Consider the following 20736-nt stretch of genomic DNA (forward strand, 5'->3'; position numbering starts at 1 on the left):
ATCATCGCTCCCTGCAGCGCCGCTGTTGGAGGGCCGGCCGACAAAGCCGCGCCGCGCCTAGGGATGGCGGCGGCGGGGCGGCTCCTCCCTCACGCGAGAACCCCCTCCCCGCCATTCCTGGATCTGGCCGGGAGCCTGCTACTGCAACAAAAGATCTTCCAATGGCACCAGAAATAGACACGTCGAGCGGAGAATACTTGGCTTGATCCTTCTGCTGCGGCTACGCCTTAAGGGTCTTCCTAGGCAAGTATGCAAAGGATTTCCCCCATGGCCTTGGAGCCTTGCGTTGTTGTTCCCTCGAAGCGGAAAGGGTGATGTAGCGTAGCGGTGGTAAGTATTTCCCTCAGTTTGAGAACCAAGGTATCAATCCAGTGGAGGAGTATCTCAAGATCCTGCACAAACACAAAAGCTTGCTCCCAACGCTATGAAGGGGTTGTTAATCCCTTATAGATTGTTTGCCAAGTGAGAACTGAAAGCAACAAAGTAACAAAGCAAAGTAAAAGCGGAGGTGTAAACGATGGATGTGAATAGACCCAGGGGCCATAGTGTTTACTAGTGGCTTCTCTCATGAAAGCAAGTAGACGGTGGGTGAACAAATTACTGTCGAGCAATTGATAGAACCGCGCAAAATCATGACGATATCTAAGGCAATGATTATATCTATAGGCATCACGTCCAAAACAAGTAGACCGATACTTTCTGCATCTACTACTATTACTCCACACGTCAACCGCTATCCAGCATGCATCTAGTGTATTAAGTCCATAAGAACAGAGTAATGCCTTAAGCAAGATGACATGATGTAGAGGGATAATCTCAAACCAATAATAAAAAACCCCATCTTTTTACCCTTGATGGCAACTACTTGATGTGTGCCTTGCTGCCCCTACTGTCACTGCGAGAGGTCACCACATGGTAGAACCCAAAACTAAGCACTTCTCCCATTGCAAGAATCATAGATCTAGTTGGCCAAACAAAACCCAAGACTCGGAGAGACTTACGAGGATATCAAATCATGCATATAAGAAATCAGCAAAGACTCAAATATATATCATAGATAATCTGATCACAAATCCACAATTCATCGGATCTCAACAAACACACCGCCAAAGAAGATTACATCGGATAGATCTCCATGCAGATCATGGAGAACTTTGTATTGAAGATCCAAGAGAGAGAAGAAGCCATCTAGCTACTAACTACGGACCCGTAGGTCTGAAGTCAACTACTCACGAGTCATTGGAGGGGCGATGATGATGATGAAGAAGCCCTCCAACTCCAAAGTCCCCTCCGGCAGGGTGCCGGGAAGGGTCTCCAGATGATATCTCGCGGTAACGGAAGCTTGCGGCGGCGGAAAAGTATTTTCGAGGCTCCCCTGGATTTTTGCTGAATATTTGGGAATATATAGGCCAAGGATCTAGGTCAGGGGATGGCTAGGGAGGCCACAAGCCCTGACACCGCCGCCTCCCCCCTGGTGGCGTGGTGGGAGCTTGTGGGCTCCCTGGAGCCCATCTGGCTTGGCCCAGAGGCCCCCCTGATCTTCTTCCGTTCAAGAAAAAATCATTTCGGGGTTTTTATTCCGTTTGGACTCCGTTCCAAAATCAGATCTGGAATGAGTCAAAAACACAGAAAAAACAGGAACTGACACTTGGCACTGAATTAATAAGTTAGTCCCAAAAAAGATATAAAAGGTACATAAAACATCCAAAGATGACAAGATAACAGCATGAAACCATAAAAAATTATAGATACGTTTGAGACGTATCAAGCATCCCAAGCTTAACTCCTGCTCGTCCTCGAGTAGGAAATTGATAAAGAATGAATTTTTTATGCTTTCATGCTACCTAGCATAGGTGTCCTTTGTAATTCTTCTTATGTGACGTGAATGTTCAGATCCATTAGATTCAAAACAATAGTTTGCTATTGACGTGGAAACAATAATCATTCAAGAAAACTAGCAAGGTAATCATGAACTTTCAAAATAATAAGGCCAAAAGAAAGTTATCCGTACAAAAGCATATAGTTTGGCTATGCTCTATCATCATTGCACATCGAATTTAAATCATGCACAACCTCGGTATTGACCAAGTAATTGTTTCACACCTTTACTTTCTCAAACCTTTTCAACTCTCACGCAATACATGAGCGTGAGCCATGGTTATAGCACTATAGATGGTGTGGAATGTGGTGGAGGTTGCAAGACAAAAAGGAGAAGATAGTCACATTAACTAGGCATAAAAATGAGCTGTGGAGATGCTCATCAATAGATATCAATGTGAATGAGTAGGGATTGTCATACAAATGATGCACTAGAGCTACGAGTAAGTGAAAGCTCTTAAAGAAAACCAGTGGGTGTGCATCCAACTTGCTTGCTCACGAAGACCTAAGGCAATTTTGAGGAAGCCTATCATTGGAATATACAAGCCAAGTTATATAATAAAAAAATTCCACTAGCTATATGGTGGTGACAAAACGAGAGACTCTCAATCATGAAGATCATGGTGCATAATATGCACAAGTGTGAAAAAGTGGTAGCATTGTCCCTTCTCTCTTTTTCTCTCTTTTTTTTTGGTGGCCTCTTTGGCCTCTTTTTTTTGGTGGGCATCTTTGTCATCTTTTATTTCCTCACATGGGACAATGCTCCATTAATGATGATCATCACACTTTCAACTCAAAACTTAGAGCAGCTATGACTCTATATGAAATGCCTTCGGTAGTGTACCGTGTGTTATTTATCAAAGAAAATATGAGCAGATTACTAGAACGGGAACAAGACTGGGATGCCATGCGGCTTCGAGATTAACTTCCCAACACTCCGAGAGAAAGCCAAGGACCTGGACTTGGACATCCCTTATGATCACCCTGTCTTGGAAGAGATATATGCCAAGAGGAATCTGAAGCTCTCTAAGTATGTATACCTAGCTACATGCGTGTGATAAACATTGTTATATAAATTGAGTTGAATAGGCTATGTATAATTAATTAAGCAGTAATTAATCTTACTCTGAAATTTTAGGATACCTCTGAATGTGTTGCACGCCATACCAACGACCCTACTCTTCAGCCTTGAGGGAATGGTAGACTTACCATTGGACTGGGAAAAGCTACTCAGATTGCGGTGTACCGATGGGTTCTTCCATTCCTCGCCTGCTGCCACAGCTGCTGCCCTCAGTCGCACTGGCGACAAAGAATGCCAAGCATTCCTGGATAGGCTCATCAAAAAGTTCGATGGAGGAGGTAATTAAAATCACTACTATTACTTCTTGTACAACTAAGAACTAACATGATCGAATGCAAATTTAGGTGACTGGTTCCATGTAGTCTCCTCAATTGGTCAATAGCAAAAAGAATTTTACCAAGACAACATTGGTCAATACTAACATTGCAATTCATATAAATTCCCTTTCTTTTTCACTAGTGCCATGTAGCCACTCTATGGATACTTTTGAGCAAGTATGGGTGGTGGATCGGCTGATGCATCTCGGGATATCAAGGCACTTTGCAAGTGGAATTGATCGGTTCTTAGAGTTTATTTACAGGTAACATACGCAACCTCCATCTAATTGGAAATATATTACGTCATAATATACTCCCTTCAGTACCAAATTTGAACAGAAAAAATTGTCTTATATTTTGGTACAGAGGTAGTATCTAAATATTAATTGTGTTTTTAAAATGGAATGCTACTAGAGTTGTGTTTTCCTTTAAGTGTGATGGAGTACTAATTTGAGACGAGGGGTATATCTTCACTTTGAACAGGCGGTGGACTTAGAAGGGATTGGCTCATAACGTGCACTGCCCAATCGCGGATATTGATGACACGGCCATGGGTTTCCGTCTCCTCCGTCAGCATGGCTACGACGTCAATCCATGTAACTAATATTTTTAGTCAGATTTAGTCAGATATAAGCTAGATTCAAAGTTTGAGAAGCGCGTTGGCATGTATGCTGGATCGAGTTTTACTAATGCGCGTCCACAATGCAGCTGTGTTTAAGCAGTTTGAGAAGGATGGCAGGTTCGTCTGCTTCCCATGGAGACCAACCACGCTTCTGTTACCCCAATGCACAACACTTACCGTGCATCTCAGTTCATGTTCCCTGGTGACGACGACGTCCTGGCAAGGGCTGGGCACTATTGTCGTGCACTCCTCTGTAACGACCAAGATGCGGTCCTTTCCGATCTGAGGGTCGAGGCCCCCGAATAGAAAAGAAGCGCATCTAAGTGTTTCGCAAGCAAGTAAACATAGCACAAAATAATAATTACAGTAGACAATCTGGGATTCAACTGTCTTCTTATTAATAATGCAGAGTACAACGCAGATACAAACAAGGTAGTTCCGGAACGGACTACAAAACAAGGAAAATGCTATGCTACCCGCTGCAGGCCCACGATCACGACCACGGCTCAGTCCTCTGGATAGTTCACGTAAAGGCGATCTGTCTCCTCGTCGTACTGCCATGCCAGCTGGGTGCCGTCGGGATCATCTGACTCTGGGGTACCTGTACCTGCTGGAAGTTTCGGAGGAATCCGTGAGCCAGGAGGACTCAGCAATCTAAGACCTTGGTGCCAGAACTAGTCATGTTATTGGGTAAGGAAGGGGTGAAGTGTTTCAGGCTGCTGCAACCTAAGACTGAATAAGTGGCTAACTTACGCGAGAAGGTAGTGAAAGTAGTCTACGCTAACGATCGAGAATACTTGATCAGAAAGTGATCCTGAACACCTACATACGGCATTCATAACCCGACCGTGTTCCGGATCGAAGAGAGGTCTTCGAGGGGACAGTCACGGTTACGCACACAGTTGGCATTTTTATTAGATTATGTTTAAGTTCTCTAATACCGGATGTTAACAAAATATTCCAAGTTGCCACATAACCGCGGGCACGGCTTTCCGAAAGATTAAACCCTGCAGGGGTGCTCCAATAGTCCATCACAAACGAACACAGGCCGCAAAGGCATCCTCTATCACGAATCTCGTGATCTCGCCGGATTCCTTAGAGGAAAACCTCAACTCTGGGGAAAACCAAAGCTTCACCGGGATTCCTATACGCAAGATATACCGCTAAGGCAAGACAAGGCTAGCAGGACCTCCCGTCGTGTCGACGACCCTGATAAGAGCCGCGTATCTCGGTCTCAGGACATGACACATGAGCTAGATGTCGGGATGGCTAAACCTCTGGGTGACCAGTGGGGCCCCGGACATCGCTCAGGTGGGACCAACACTCATGGGGAGCACTGGCCCGGGTTGTTGATTAAATTCCTCGGGGTAGTTATTCCCTATGCAGATTATTATGTGATTAGCAGTTTAAAACCAAAGTTGGGTCCTGCCGGACGAGCCTTAACGCTACGCGATTTATCAAGGGGGTCCCCATAACAACCCCGAACGTGTTAGGAGCGATTATTATGGAACCAAACACCGGTAACCGGTAACTAAGGCGGCAATAACGGAACAAGACACCCGGCAAAAGGCTAGGCCTCCCGTCATTTACCAAGTATATAGATACATTAATTAAATAACAGAAAAAATAATATAATGATATCAATCTCATGTCATCACATGAGTTTAAATCACCTGCAACTAACAACGCTAACATTAGTAGCTGAGCAAGCCTACCTAGCCATGCAAGTTTGCTAGGAAAGAGTAAGGTGTTTAGGCTCATGGCATATGAAGAGGCAATATATTTTCAGTGGTAGGCAGCGAGCAAAATGACGTGGAATCGAAACTATCAAAACAAGTCTAGATATGGGATCAAGGTCATGTCATCTTGCCTGTGATATCCTCAGCTTGGAATGGTTCTGGATCGTCCTGCACGTACTCTCCTGACTCCACGTATTCGTACTCCGCTCCCGGTGCTACCCAACACAAGAATAACAGCCAATGAACAGAAGCACCACAAAATGCAACAATCACATGATGCATGAGATGAAAGTTGAGCATGCACTACTATTTCCATCACTAGCACAAGCACAATAAACTACAACAAGTTCCTGGGCAGAACTTTGCACTAACTTATCTGGACATGCATTGGAATGATATGAACAGATGCATCTCGTAAAACTGGTGCAAAACCATATAAAGAACTTTGCAAACGAAGCTACGGATCAACGGGAATCAATGAAACACGATATGAAGCTCTACGTGAAAGATTCAACACCTCACACACATTTGGCACAAATCTGGTGTTCCCAGGTTGCCAAGACATATATTAACCCAACATGAATGAAATGGAGCAAGTTAGAACACCCCAACAACAATTAAACACAAACTTTGAACAAAATGACAAAACTACGCAATCTGCCAGTTTCTGCATCTTAGCTGTTTGTGAGCAACATGCAACATAGCTACAGGTCTTCAAATATGACAAATAATATATGTGGCTGTTGCCAACCAAGAACACTACAAGCTCCAGCAAGAATCACAGCAAAAGGAATTAAACTCTAGAAGATACAAGGCCACAAACTTTCCCAAAACCATCAGTTCTCAGGGACTTAGTGAAAATTCCTGCACCTGAGATTCTGTTTCTGTTCTGAAGCTTTTTGTCAGCAAACAAAACACAAGCTACTGGACTCCAAATGACTTGAAAATTGATAGGAAGCTTCACAAACATACCAGGTTCAAAACACCAGCACTGAACTAAGTCCAGTTCTCAACAGAATGACCAGCACATCCTTATCTACAGGGGAAGAAAATGTCTCCAACATTCCAGACTTGTGAAATTTTCAGAGTTCAAAAATCTGGAATTTTCCAGCCACATGCCCACTTTGTCTAGGCATAGTTTGCACACACATGTCCCCAAGAGGTGATTGACACCACTATGGTGTTGAGCACAAACCCCTACCACTAACACACAAAGATCCATGCCCTTGGGCTCCATTTATACCATGGAAACAAAGCCCAAACTTTCATAAAATGGAAATGCAACTCCATAAGGTATGCTTATAAGATGACAATTACGTAGGAGAGTTTCATGTGCACAATGACAAAGTGACATGGGGGTTTGAACCCCATGTTTGTGTCATGCACATCAACAACACCAACACACACAATACCTCACTAGCACTAGCATCAAGCCCAACACAAAAGAAACTCTAAGCTAACAAGAGAGTATGCACACCCTCACATATGGACATGTGATGGTGCACACTCTCACAAGCATCACTAGGATCTTCCTAATATTCATGTCATCCTCGATATGCAACCACCACAACAATCCACACCCTCACATGCTAACATAGATAGCTATCTAGTGCAACTCATCACCTCAAGACATGTGGTGAGGGGGAGGCATCCACACCCCACTAAATCCATGCAAACAAAAGAAACTACAAGATCAACTTAGACCACCTAAAACTCCCAAAGATAGGCTCCACAAGAGTAGCTAGTGCATCTTATCTCCTTAAGGCACAACACACACAATAAAAACACATCACTAGCACAACTCCTACCAAGTGTTCTTCTCACCACTAGATACAATCCACAATGGTTTACAAGGCTAGCAATATCCATCTATTATCTTGCAAGTGTGCAACTCACACACAAAGGAACCTGTTCCTAACTACACTAGCAAGGAAAAAGATTTTAATTCCATCTTGCTGCCCAACACAAGGGAGGGGAAGAACAAATAAAAAGGCAGCAATAAAAAATAAAAAACAATAGCTAAAACAAATATCAGGGGTCCTGGGATTCGAACCCAGTACCCCCTGGTACACAAGGCACCACCTAGCCACTGCACTAGCACCACTATTTCAACAGAAAGGGGGAAGAGTACAGGGAAACATGTCCCTGCTGCTCTTGCACAGGAATAACACGGGAAAAATCTGACAAAAATATACTCAGCGCCGAGGGGGAATCAAACCCACAACCTCTCATCAGGCGCACACATGGAACAACCACTGGGCTACGAAGTGTTTACTGACAGAGGGGGAGACTCGAACAGGATAGACTATCTGAAGTCGCCCTCTGTCTGCCGAGAACGACAGCGACAGAGAGCTGACGGGAATCCTAGCCGGCGTTGCTTCGCTGCACTGCCGGCGGTGAACTCGTGCACGCGACGCTAAGATCCGACGAGGGGAAGAGTCCCCACCTGCTGGACACCCATCTACGCGGGGAGGAGCCCCTACTGCAATCCGCAAGCACCCAACTCGACCGGCTACGGCCACGCCGCGCAGCTGCTGCCGGGTAGCCTACCTAGCCATGACGCTGCTACCACGAGGGGAGGGAGCCCCTCTGCGCAGCACCCACGCACGCGGCACTTGCAGAACAGCCGCTACGACCGCATCCTCTAACACGCTGCTGCCACGAACAGAGAACGCACGCACACGACGGAGGTCTGAGCCGCTCCGCGGAGGAGGATAGAAGGGGGACGCGCGGCCTCACCTTGGGAGAAGATGGGGCGCCGAACGGGGAGCAGGAGCGCCGGATCGGGGAAGAAGACGCCGAAGAAGCTCCTATGACATAGACCGAAGCAGGGAAGGAGTTCGCCCGGTTCGCCCCGTTGACGAGGACGAGCTCGACGGGGGGTGGGGAGGTCGCTCCTCGGGGTCCTAACGCCGGGAATGGGACGCGGGGAGCCGCCCCGAGCCCCCGAACATGGCGGCCGGTGCCGGAGGCGACGGAACGGCGGGTTGACGGAGGAGGCGCTGCACTCTCTCTCTCTCTCTCTGCTACTTCTCAGAAGCTTACCAGGGAAGAACGAGGGAAGGAGGAAACTGGCGGCGCTGGGGGGACGGAGAGGGAACCCTAGGGCGGAGGAGGAGGCCCCGGGCTCCTTTTATCGTCTCGGGAGGCGAGCTCGAGCCGCTGGATCAAAGAGAAAGCGATCGAGAGGTGGAGCGTAGGTCGTACAAGAGTGACGTCGGGAGGAAGAAGAAAACGCTCGCCAGCGGGCTCTGTCGCCAGGGGTGGAGACCTACTGGGCCAACACGGGAGAAGACTTAGTGGGCCAGGGAAAGAAATAATTACACAGGAGGTTTATCCAATTAGGTAAACAGAAAAACAAATGCACCCAGGGAAGAAAAAAAGTATTACCCAAAATAACTACTGGGTTAAAAATTAAAAGGAAAATCCTGCTAGACATAAGAAATTATGGCCCAATAGGGAAAAATAGGAAAGCAATATTTGGAGATGTTTGAAATATATGCAAAACAGTAATTAACCTACTGTTTTGAGTTTATTTGCACCTCTAAAAATTAAAGAACAAACCAGAAAAATTGCACCTCGTCATAAACACATTTTTATCTAACCACCAGACATTTTAGAACCATTTTTGGGAAGAAGGAATTTTGACATGGAAAAAAAAGGAGGGAAAAAGAGTTAAATAGCAAGAGCTAAAAAAAATGACTAGCTCTCACTCCTACATTACACACACCATCATCACATGCATCATAAGATAGTGCAATACCACCACTTAACCCTAGCAAGAACACATGCACTCACAACACCACATCACTACTCCTAGTAAGATCCAATGCAACATGATCATGGCATGCAAACATAAGGTATGACAAGGAATGATATGTTATGCCTGCATGCAAGGGAAGTAAGTACTAGGGAACACACATGAAATCATGGCACAAAAATGATATCACCACAATCTCTGACAAGGTGGCCCCACATGGAAGGTTACAAAAAAAAGGGAAGTCCTATACTTGGGGCATTACATCCTCCAAGAGAGACAAGCCTCCAACAATCTGTACGACAAGTGGATCATCACCAAGGACTTTCCTGGCGAGGTATGTGCCAACCCGGCTACTAGTTAGTTTCCATGGTTGAGAACAGAGTATTGAGCAGTTCTTCATGCAAAATCAGGTCGGGTACACACTGAACTTCCCGTGGAAAGCAAGTTTACCACGAATTAAAACAAGGATGTATCTGGATCAGTACGGTGGGAACACCGATGTCTGGATTGCCAAGGTCCTCTACAGGTAAAGAAAATTAGATAACCAAATTATCCTTCTTTAATTAGAATAACTCTCCAACATCTCTATATTATTCACCATCAACAATATGTCATCCACATATAGTATGAGGAAAGCTACTGAGCTCCCACTCACTTTCTTATACAGACAGGCTTCTCCGTAAACCTCTATGAACCCAAACGCTTTAATCACATCATTAAAGCGAATGTTCCAACTCCGAGATGCTTGCACCAGCCCATAGATGGAGCACTGGAGCTTGCATACTTTGTTAGCACCCTTAGGATCGACAAAACCTTCTGGTTGCATCATATACAACTCTTCCTTAAGATTTCCGTTAAGGAACGCTGTTTTGGCGTTCATTTGTCAAATTTCATAATCATAAAAGGCGGCAATTTCTAACATGATTCAGACTGATTTCAGCTTCGCTATGGGAGAGAAACTCTCCTCGTAGTCAATTCCTTGAATTTGTCAAAAACCCTTTGCGACAAGTCGAGCTTTATAAACGGTTACATTACCGTTTGCATCAGTCTTCTTCTTGAAGATCCATTTATTTTCTATGGCTCGCCGGTCATCGAGCAAGACCACCAAAGTCCATACTTTGTTCTCATACATGGATCCTATCTCGGATTTCATAGCTTCAAGCCATTTGTTGGAATCCGGGCCCGCCATCGCTTCTTCATAGTTTGAAGGTTCATCGTTGTCTAACAACATGATTTCGATCACAGGGTTGCCGTACCACTTTGGTGCGGAGCGTGCCCTTGTGGACCTTCGCGGTTCAGTAGTAACTTGATCCGAAGCTTCATGATCATTATCATTAACTTCCTCTTCAGTTGGTGCAGGCGCCACAGGAACAATTTCCCGCGCCGTGCTACTTTCCTGTTCGAGAGGGGGTGTAATTACCTCATCAAGTTCTACTTTCCTCCCACTTACTTCTTTTGAGAGAAATTCTTTCTCTAGAAAGGATCCCTTCTTGGCAACAAAGGTTTTACCTTCGGATCTAAGGTAGAAGGTATACCCAATAGTTTCCTTAGGGTATCCTATGAATACGCATTTCTCTGGTTTGGGTTCGAGCTTTTCTGGTTGAAGTTTCTTCACATAAGCATCGCAGCCCCAAACTTGAAGAAACGACAACTTAGGTTTCTTGCAAAACCATAGTTCATACGGTGTCGTGTCGTCTCAACGGATTTAGACGGTGCCCTATTTAAAGTGAATGCTGCAGTTTCTAATGTGTATCCCCAAAATGATAGCGGTAAGTCGGTAAGAGACATCATAGATCATACCATATCTAATAAAGTGCGATTACGACGTTCAGACACTCCGTTGCGTTGCGGTGTGCCAGGCGGCGTCAGTTGTGAAACGATTCCACACTTTCTTAGGTGTGTGCCAAACTCGTGACTCAAATATTCTCCTCCACGATCAGATCGTAGACACTTAATTTTTCTGTCAAGTTGATTCTCGACCTCACTCTGAAATTCCTTGAACTTTTCAAACGTCTCAGATTTGTGCTTCATCAAGTAGATATACCCATACCTACTCAAATCATCGGTGAGAGTGAGAACATAATGATAGCGACCGCGAACTCCAACGTTCATTGGACCACACACGCCCTGATACAATATTCATGCTCAAAGCTGGTACTAAATAACAATTATTAAGGTTTAAAACTAATCCCGACGGTAGATGTAGAGGTAGCATGCCGACGGCGATCACATCGACCGTGGAGCAATTCCCGACGCGCATCGTCACCTCGTCCTTGGCCAGTCTCCGCTTATTCCGCAGTTTCTGCTTTGAGTTGCAAATGTGAGCAACAGCACCGGTATCAAATACCCAGGAGGTATTACGAGCGCTGGTAAGGTACACATCAATAACATGTATATCACATATACCTTTAACGTTGCCAGCCTTCTTGTCCGCTAAGTATTTGGGGCAGTTCCACTTCCAATGACCCTTTCCCTTGCAATAGAAGCACTCAGTCTTAGGCTTGGGTCCATTCTTTTTCTTCTTCCCGGCATCTTGCTTACCGGGTGCGGCAACGCTTTGCAGTCTTTCTTGAAGTTCTTCTTACCCTTGCCCTTCTTGAAACTAGTGGTCTTGTTGACCATCAACACTTGATGCTCCTTCTTGATTTCTACTTCCGCAGACTTGAGCATGGAGTACAACTCGGGAATGGTCTTCTCCATCCCTTGTATGTTGTAGTTCAGCACAAAACATTTGTAGCTTGGTGGGAGAGACTGGAGGATTCTGTCAATTATAGCATCATCTTGAAGTTCGACTCCAAGTGAAGTCAGACGACCGTGTAACCCACACATTTTGAGTATGTGCTCACTGACAGAACTGTTTTCCCTACTTTACACCTAAATAACTTGTCGGAGACTTCATATCTCTCGACATGGGCATGAGCTTGAAAAACTAGCTTCAGCTCTTGGAACATCTCATATGCACCGTGTTGCTCAAAACGCCTTTGGAGCCCCATTTCCGAACTGTATAACATGCCACACCTAACCTGAGAGTAGTCATCACTCCGCGTTTGCCAGACGTTCAGAATGTCCTGGCCTGTTGCGGGAGCGGGAGGGTCACCTAGTGGCGCATCAAGGACATAAGCCTTTTTAGCTGCTTCAAGCATAAGGTTCAAGTTGCGAACCCAGTCCGCATAGTTGCTACCATCATCTTTCAGCTTGTTTTTCTCTAGGAATGCGTTGAAATTGAGGTTGACGTTGCCATCTACAATATTTACAAAGACAACTTTTAGATTAAGTTCATGACAATTAAGTTCATTTAATCAAATTAAGTATGAACTCCCACTTAAATCGACACCCCTCTAGTCATCTAAGTGATACATGATCCATGTTGACTAACCCGTATCTGATCATCACGTGAGACGGACTAGTCACCATGGTGAGCAACTTCATGCTGATCGTATTCAACCATATGACTCATGTTCGACCTTTCGGTCACTTGTATTCGAGGTCATGTCTGTACATGCTAAGCTCGTCGAGTCAACCTAGGTGCTTCGCGTGTGTAAATCTGGCTTACACCCGTTGTATGCGAACGTTAGAATCTATCACACCCGATCATCACGTGGTGCTTCGAGACAATGATCCTTCGCAAGGGTGCACACTTAGGGGAATACGATCAAGAAATTTTAAGAGGGATCATCTTATTATGCTACCGTCGTTCTAAGCAATAAGATGAAAAACATGATAAACATCACAATGCAATCATATAGTGACATGATATGGCCATTATCATCTTTGCTCTTTCGATCTCCATCTTCAGGCATCGCATGATCACCCTTGTCACCGACGTGACACCATGATCTCCATCATCGTGTCTCCGTGAAGTCGTCACGCCAACTACTACTATCACTACTACTATGGCTAACCGTTAGCAATGAAGTAAAGTAGTAAGCACATGGCGTTGCATCTCATACAATAAATTAAGACAACTCCTATGGCTCCTGCCGGTTCTCATACTCATCGACATGCAAGTCGTGAAACATATTACAATAACATGATCATCTCATACATCATACATGCAACATCACAAAATTGGCCATATCACATCACATGTCAAACCCTGCAAAAACAAGTTAGACGTCCTCTAATTGTTGTTGCAAGTTTTACGTGGCTGATTTGGGTTTCTAGCAAGAACGTTTTCTTACCTACGTGACAGCCACAACGATGATATGCCAAAGCTATTTACCCTTCATAAGGACCCTTTTCATCAAATCCAATCCGACTAGAGTAGGAGAGACAGACACCCGCTAGCCACCTTTATGCACGGTGTGCATGTGTGTCGGTGGAACCAGTCTCATGTAAGCGTACGTGTAATGTCGGTCCGGGCCGCTTCATCCCAAAATACCACCGGCAAAGAATAAGACTAGTAGCGGCAAGCAATTGACAAATCATCGCCCTCAACCTTTTGTGTTCTACTCGTGCATAGAATCTGCGCATAGAAAACCTGGCTCTGATACCACTGTTGGGTAACGTAGCATAAATTCAAAAAATTTCCTACGCATATTCAGATCTTCCTATGGAGAGACCATCAACGAGAGAGGGATGAGTGCATCTTCATACCTTTGAAGATCTCTAAGCGGAAACGTTGCTAGAACGCGGTTGATGGAGTCATACTCGCGGCGATTCCGATCGCGGTGTGATTCCGATCTAGTGCCGAACCACGGCACCTCCGCGTTCAACACACGTGCAGCCCGGTGACGTCTCCCGCACCTTGATCCAGCAAGGAGGAGGGAGAGGTTGGGGAAGATCTCCGTCAGCACGAAGGCCTGGTGTCGATGGAGAGACGAGGTCTCCCGACAGGGCTTCGCCAAGCACCGACACGGAGGAGGAGAAGGAAGAGCAGGGCTGCGCCGAGGGAGAGGAAGATTGGTGTCTCCAACAGCCCAAAGTGCCCAATATATATAGAGGGAGGGAGGGGCTGCGCCCCTTGAGGGTTTCCCTCTCCTGGGAGGGGCGGCAGCCCTAGATGGGGAGGATGTGCGGCGGCTAGGAGGGGAGGAGGGGTGGCGCACCCTTCTGGTGGGCCTTAGGCCCACCTGCGCTAGGGTTTCCCCCCTCCCCCCTCTTCTTGTGCCATGGGCTGAGTGTGGGGGGGGGGGGGCACTAGCCCACCTAGGGGCTGTTTCCCTCCCGCACTTGGCCCATCTAGCCTCCCGAGGTGGTGGCCCCTTCTGGTGGACCCCCGGGGACACTTCCGGTGGTCCCGGTACGTTACCGGCGACGCCCGAAACACTTCCGGTGTCCAAAACAATTTGTCCTATATATCAATCTTTACGTCCAGACCATTCCGGAGCTCCTCGTGACGTCCGGGATCTCATCCGGGACTCCGAACAACTTTCGATAACCTCGTATAACAATTCCCTATAACCCTAGCGTCATCGAACCATAAATGTGTAGACCCTATGTGTATTTTATCTATGAGACTTATGTGTATTTTATCTATGAGACATATTCCTATCTATTTCTATGCTGAGTTGGTTCATCGTGGATAACACATATACTACCAATAACTTGAGATTACAAACAAAGTATAAAATAATATACATGAAATAAGATACATAAAATAAGATACATTAAGATGCAGAGTTCATACAAGAACTACATAAAGTCGTCGTCATCCTTCGATGATGCAGAGCTCTGGCCCTTCGACGAAGCGGTACTCTTGGCACTCGTTGATGTTGCCCTCCTGTCCTTGCTACTCGGCATGAAGATATTGTCTTCGTCCTCGCTATCGTCAATCCATAAAAAGGGATGTTTGACTCAACCTCCACCGCGTATGTGCTGGCCTTTCTTCTTCCACCTTTTATTCAACCGCAAAAGTTCCTTCCGAATTTCCTCATATGTCCTTGCAGCCCACCCCTTCCTAGCTAATGCATGAGCAACCTCATTCAGTAGCGTGTCCCTACTGATGAGTTCGTCCCATGAAACTATTCTATTGTCTATCTTGAAATTGCTAGCCAGGCGTAGAAGACACTCCGACATACCACTGTGAAAACTATGATCGAAAGGATAATGAGACATTTTGAGCACACTCCTTAACAACCTTGATGTGAAGAGGGTCTTATAGGTGCCCAAGAGCGGGAAATAAATGGCGGCAAAGCGAGGCGGGAACAAAATGGCGGGAAAGCAAGGCGGGAACAAAAATGCTCAGTTGGTTCTCCGTGGATAACACATATACTACCAATAACTTGAGATTACAGGAAGAACTAAGATAGACCTTGCCGGAATTAAAATACAACTTACTGAAATTAAGATACAACATGCTTACACAACTTGCTGAAATTAAGATACAACTTGCTGAAATTATAATAAATCTACTGAGTCCAGCATGGATATTTCCCTTTTCCATCACCGACTTCTTCTGCTGCTTTGGCCGCACGAGCCCTTTCTCTCTTTCTCTCCCTCTCAGCTTCACGGGCTTGTTCCCGCTGTCTGTAAACCTCCTCCAACCAAAGTTTCTCTTCTTGGTTCTTCCTTATCATCTCATCAATAAAAGCCCTCTTCTCCAGACAGTAATCTTCCCACTCTTTCTTATGCTCTACTTTCTCCTCTGCTTCAGCCTTCGCGCGGCGCTCTTCCAAGTCCAAGCTAGCCCATGCATGGCGACCTCTTTCACGAATCTCGGTCACCGCCCAGTCCGGCATTTCCGTGTCAATCCAACGATAGTACATGCAAGAGGAGGAGGAGACTACAAAATATATATATAAATATCAAGTAAACAATAACATCAACAACATATTTACTCTGGATAACTTGAGCATACCTGAGGCCTGAGGTACGCAGAAATAGATTCGGGCGGATCAGATTCATAATTGGCGCACATGAAAAACTTCATGCCCAACCAATCTGAAAAATCCGTCACCTCCTTCACCTTGCAGAGATCACCGCACCAACATCGAACTGCTTCCACACCCCGAGGGAAACTCGCACTCTGCATTTTCTTAGGCCTGATGCTCTGATCTGAGCAAGGCAAACTCATATTTACTGGATGATGGAGGATGGAAGGCAGTGCTAGTGTTCTCAAGTGAGGTTGGATGATGGAGGAAGGCAGTCCAATGCCTCCTTTTATAGACTTAGATGACCAGGAATATGGCGGGAAAACGAGGAGGGAAATGAGGCGGGAAAGATTTGGCGGGAAATAAGAGGGTAAATAGTTGGTGGGAAAGGTGCCGGGAAACGAAACGGGCAAAATTTAGCGGGAAAGGTGGTGCAAAAAATCGGCTTCCCCAAGGCCGAGTGGCAGTGGCCGACCACTAATCGGCCTCCACGTGGCCGAGAGCACCCTGTCGGCTTTGGTGAGGTCGACAGCCCCCTGTCGGCCGCAGCAACGCCGACAACCTCCAGTCGGCCACAAGGTCGCCGAGGCAGGTATATTTTTCGAATTTTTGAATTTGGGGCATTATTTTTCAAAAAGAATAAAAACAATGCAATATTTAAAAAAAATTAGCGACAAAGAATGCCAAGCATTCCTGGATAGGCTCATCAAAAAGTTCGATGGAGGAGGTAATTAAAATCACTACTATTACTTCTTGTACAACTAAGAACTAACATGATCGAATGCAAACTTAGGTGACTGGTTCCATGTAGTCTCCTCAATTGGTCAATAGCAAAAAGAATTTTACCAAGACAACATTGGTCAATACTAACATTGCAATTCATATAAATTTCCTTTCTTTTTCACTAGTGCCATGTAGCCACTCTATGGATACTTTTGAGCAAGTATGGGTGGTGGATCGGCTGATGCATCTCGGGATATCAAGGCACTTTACAAGTGAAATTGATCGGTTCTTAGAGTTTATTTACAGGTAACATACGCAACCTCCATCTAATTGGAAATATATTACGTCATAATATACTCCCTTCAGTACCAAATTTGAACAGAAAAAATTGTCTTCTATTTTGGTACAGAAGTAGTATCTAAATATTAATTGTGTTTTTAAAATGGAATGCTACTAGAGTTGTGTTTTCCTTTAAGTGTGATAGAGTACTAGTTTGAGACCAGGGGTATATCTTCACTTTGAACAGGCGGTGGACTCAGAAGGGATTGGCTCATAACGTGCACTACCCAATCGCGGATATTGATGACACGGCCATGGGTTTCCGTCTCCTCCGTCAGCATGGATACGACGTCAATCCATGTAACTAATATTTTTAGTCAGATTTAGTCAGATATAAGCTAGATTCAAAGTTTGAGAAGCGCGTTGGCATGCATGCTGGATCGAGTTTTACTAATGCGCGTCCACAATGCAGCTGTGTTTAAGCAGTTTGAGAAGGATGGCAGGTTCGTCTGCTTCCCCATGGAGACCAACCACGCTTCTGTTACCCCAATGCACAACACTTACCGTGCATCTCAGTTCATGTTCCCTGGTGACGACGACGTCCTGGCAAGGGCTGGGCACTATTGTCGTGCATTCCTCCAAGAGAGACAAGCCTCCAACAATCTGTACGACAAGTGGATCATCACCAAGAACTTTCCTGGCGAGGTATGTGCCAACCCGGCTACTAGTTAGTTTCCATGGTTGAGAACAGAGTATTGAGCAGTTCTTCATGCAAAATCAGGTCGGGTACACACTGAACTTCCCGTGGAAAGCAAGTTTACCACGAATTAAAACAAGGATGTATCTGGATCAGTACGGTGGCAACACCGATGACTGGATTGCCAAGGTCCTCTACAGGTAAAGAAAATTAGATAACCAAATTATACTTAGTTAATTAGAATAACTCTCCATTATAGAAACCAAAGGAAAATATTTATCTTTTGGGATAATTTGAGACGCCACAATATTTTAAACCTAAACGTGATCCATGTATCAAGCAAAGTGAGATACATTGAGTGCATACAAAAATAACCATGAAATCAGTTTAAATTCAGGAAGTTATCATATACAAAATGAGGAATGGGGCTCTAGAGGTACTAACCAACCTATGTACTAGTATTCAACAAACATGTGACACTCGACCCATTCTAAATGCAGCTTATTTAATTTATGGTAGTCAAATATCTGTTACACTTTTGTTTCTGACACTAAATATTTCAGAATGAATCTTGTGAGCAACGACCTGTACCTTAAAATGGCTAAGTCTGATTTCAGAGAATATCAGAGACTCTCCCGACTTGAGTGGAATGGCCTCAGAAAGTAAGTCACATATATTTTTGCTACGACTCTCTCTGTCCTCAAATGCAATCAACTAGCTAAAAAATCGGCAACTAGATTCTTACTCGAGACTTGAGAGTATGCGCAGGTGGTATTTCAGGAACCATCTTCAGAGGTATGGTGGGACTCCAAAGAGCGCACTCACGGCATACTTCCTAGCTTCAGCAAATATCTTCGAACCTGGCCGGGCATCAGAGCGTCTAGCATGGGCTCGCATGGCGGTGCTTGCTGAGGCGGTTACAACTCACTTCCGACACATTGGGTATGTATGCAGCCTCATAGTTCTCCCTTCCTGGAATCTGGGTTTAGTGATGATCGGTGCAAAACATGTGTGCAATTCATCGCAGGGGTCCATGCAATTCAACACAGAATCTTGAAGACCTTATCGACCTTGTTTCGTCTGACAATGTTTCCGGCGGTCTGAGATATTGAACTTTTACTAGATATAAAACGGCTGAACCTCTATTTTCTTTGAGAACTACAGTGGAAGCAGTGGCTCATGGCATGGACTGCAAAGGAGAACCATGGATCCATTGATGGAGATACTGCACTGTTGTTCGTTCGGACCATCGAGATCGTCTCTGGAAGGAACGTTTCAGCTGAGAAGAAACTGAACCTTTGGGATTATTCACAACTCGAGCAGCTCACCTCTTCCATCTGCCACAAGCTCGCCACAATAGGTCTTGCTCAGGTGCGTGTGTACATGCATTGCATTCATATGTCCATGTACCTCGATTTGAGTTGTATGTGATTTGTCAAACTATAACCAATATATGTTCAATGCGGAAAAGCAGAATGAGGGGAGCATGGACAGAGCATGGAGAACACAGAGGACTTACAACGGCAAGTGGATTTGGAGATGCAAGAACTTTCTTGGCGTATTCATCAGGGTAGCCAGGCAATCAACAGAGAAACCAGAGAGAATATTTCTCAACGTGGTGAAAAGCTTCTATTACTCGGCTCATTGCTCACCTGAAACAGTTGATAGCCACATCGCAAAGGTCATATTTCAGGATGTGATTTAGGAAGAACCCTCTTCTGTACCTGTTAGTACTACTAGTAAGAACGTTTTGTGCTACCACGTGATACATGTGGTTCCGTCATGTTACATGTGTAAGTCTTTTTTGGAACCTGCAAAGATTGCAAGTTACTATATGTAGATAGAAAGGAAACAATGTTCCAAACGATATGGTACAGGTGAAAATGAGTACAGAAGTTGGCTGCTATAAATATGCATGTACACGCCCCTATGTACACGCCCCTGTAATCTACCGTGGGAGAATACAAAGCAAATAACAGGGACATTTCTCCAAAAACTTACTTTTAACAGGGACGTTATGTGCTTGTGGCAACAGATCGATCTAGTAAGGGCGATGTCCCTGCGTGCGTGTTTCTTTACTCATTTCTTTTGGACACTGATCTGCGCCAGTGCACCCGGCCGAACAGCCCAGCGCCGGATCGCTTCGCCTGGGCCGTTAAATCGTGCCCTTCCATTGCCCCCTTCCTCGCGCATCCCCCTCGTCCCCCCCCCAGCAATGGTACACAGGTGGATTTTGATTGGAGATTAAGAAGAATGAGGGCCCCACCCCACTTGAAAATCAGGGAGAGTAGTGAGGGCCCTTGGCCAAGTTGAAAAAAGGGCCCTTGTAGGTAATATATATGTACGCATATCCGACCATATTTTATTATTCTGAGACGTATAATATATAAAAAATTGATAATCACGGAGACTATGTCATATCATGAAAGAAAGACTAATAAAGTAGCAAAATATTAAGTATGAGAAACAATATTCCCTGCTAGTTTGATTACCTTAAATAAATCCAAATTCTAATTCATAGACAATAATGTTTCAATTCTTCACGAAAAAACTTCTTTGTGCATTTCTAGAAGCAAAATTATTGATGACAATATCAAGATCAATATTGTCCAAGATATCCTTCTCAATACAACACATAGCCAATCCATTCAATCTGTCTTGTAACATAGTCGATCTCAAACAATTCTTCAGTAGTTTCAATTTAGAGAAACTTCTTTCAGCCGAGGCTACAGTCACAGGTAGAGTCAAAAGGATCCGATAGGCAACTGACACATTTGGATAGCAATCTACAACTGTAACAAACTGAAGAATCTCAGGTGTTGACATCA

At 45.0% G+C, this 20736-nt stretch overlaps 1 pseudogene; it reads left to right on the forward strand.

The window, feature by feature from the left end:
• The first annotated feature begins 2704 nt into the window (after positions 1-2704).
• LOC123424882 lies at positions 2705-19613 on the forward strand (annotated as a pseudogene).
• Positions 19614-20736: the final 1123 nt, after the last annotated feature.

This window comes from Hordeum vulgare, chromosome 2H, assembly GCF_904849725.1.
Source record: "Hordeum vulgare subsp. vulgare chromosome 2H, MorexV3_pseudomolecules_assembly, whole genome shotgun sequence".
In the NCBI taxonomy this organism is placed as follows: Eukaryota; Viridiplantae; Streptophyta; class Magnoliopsida; order Poales; family Poaceae; genus Hordeum; species Hordeum vulgare.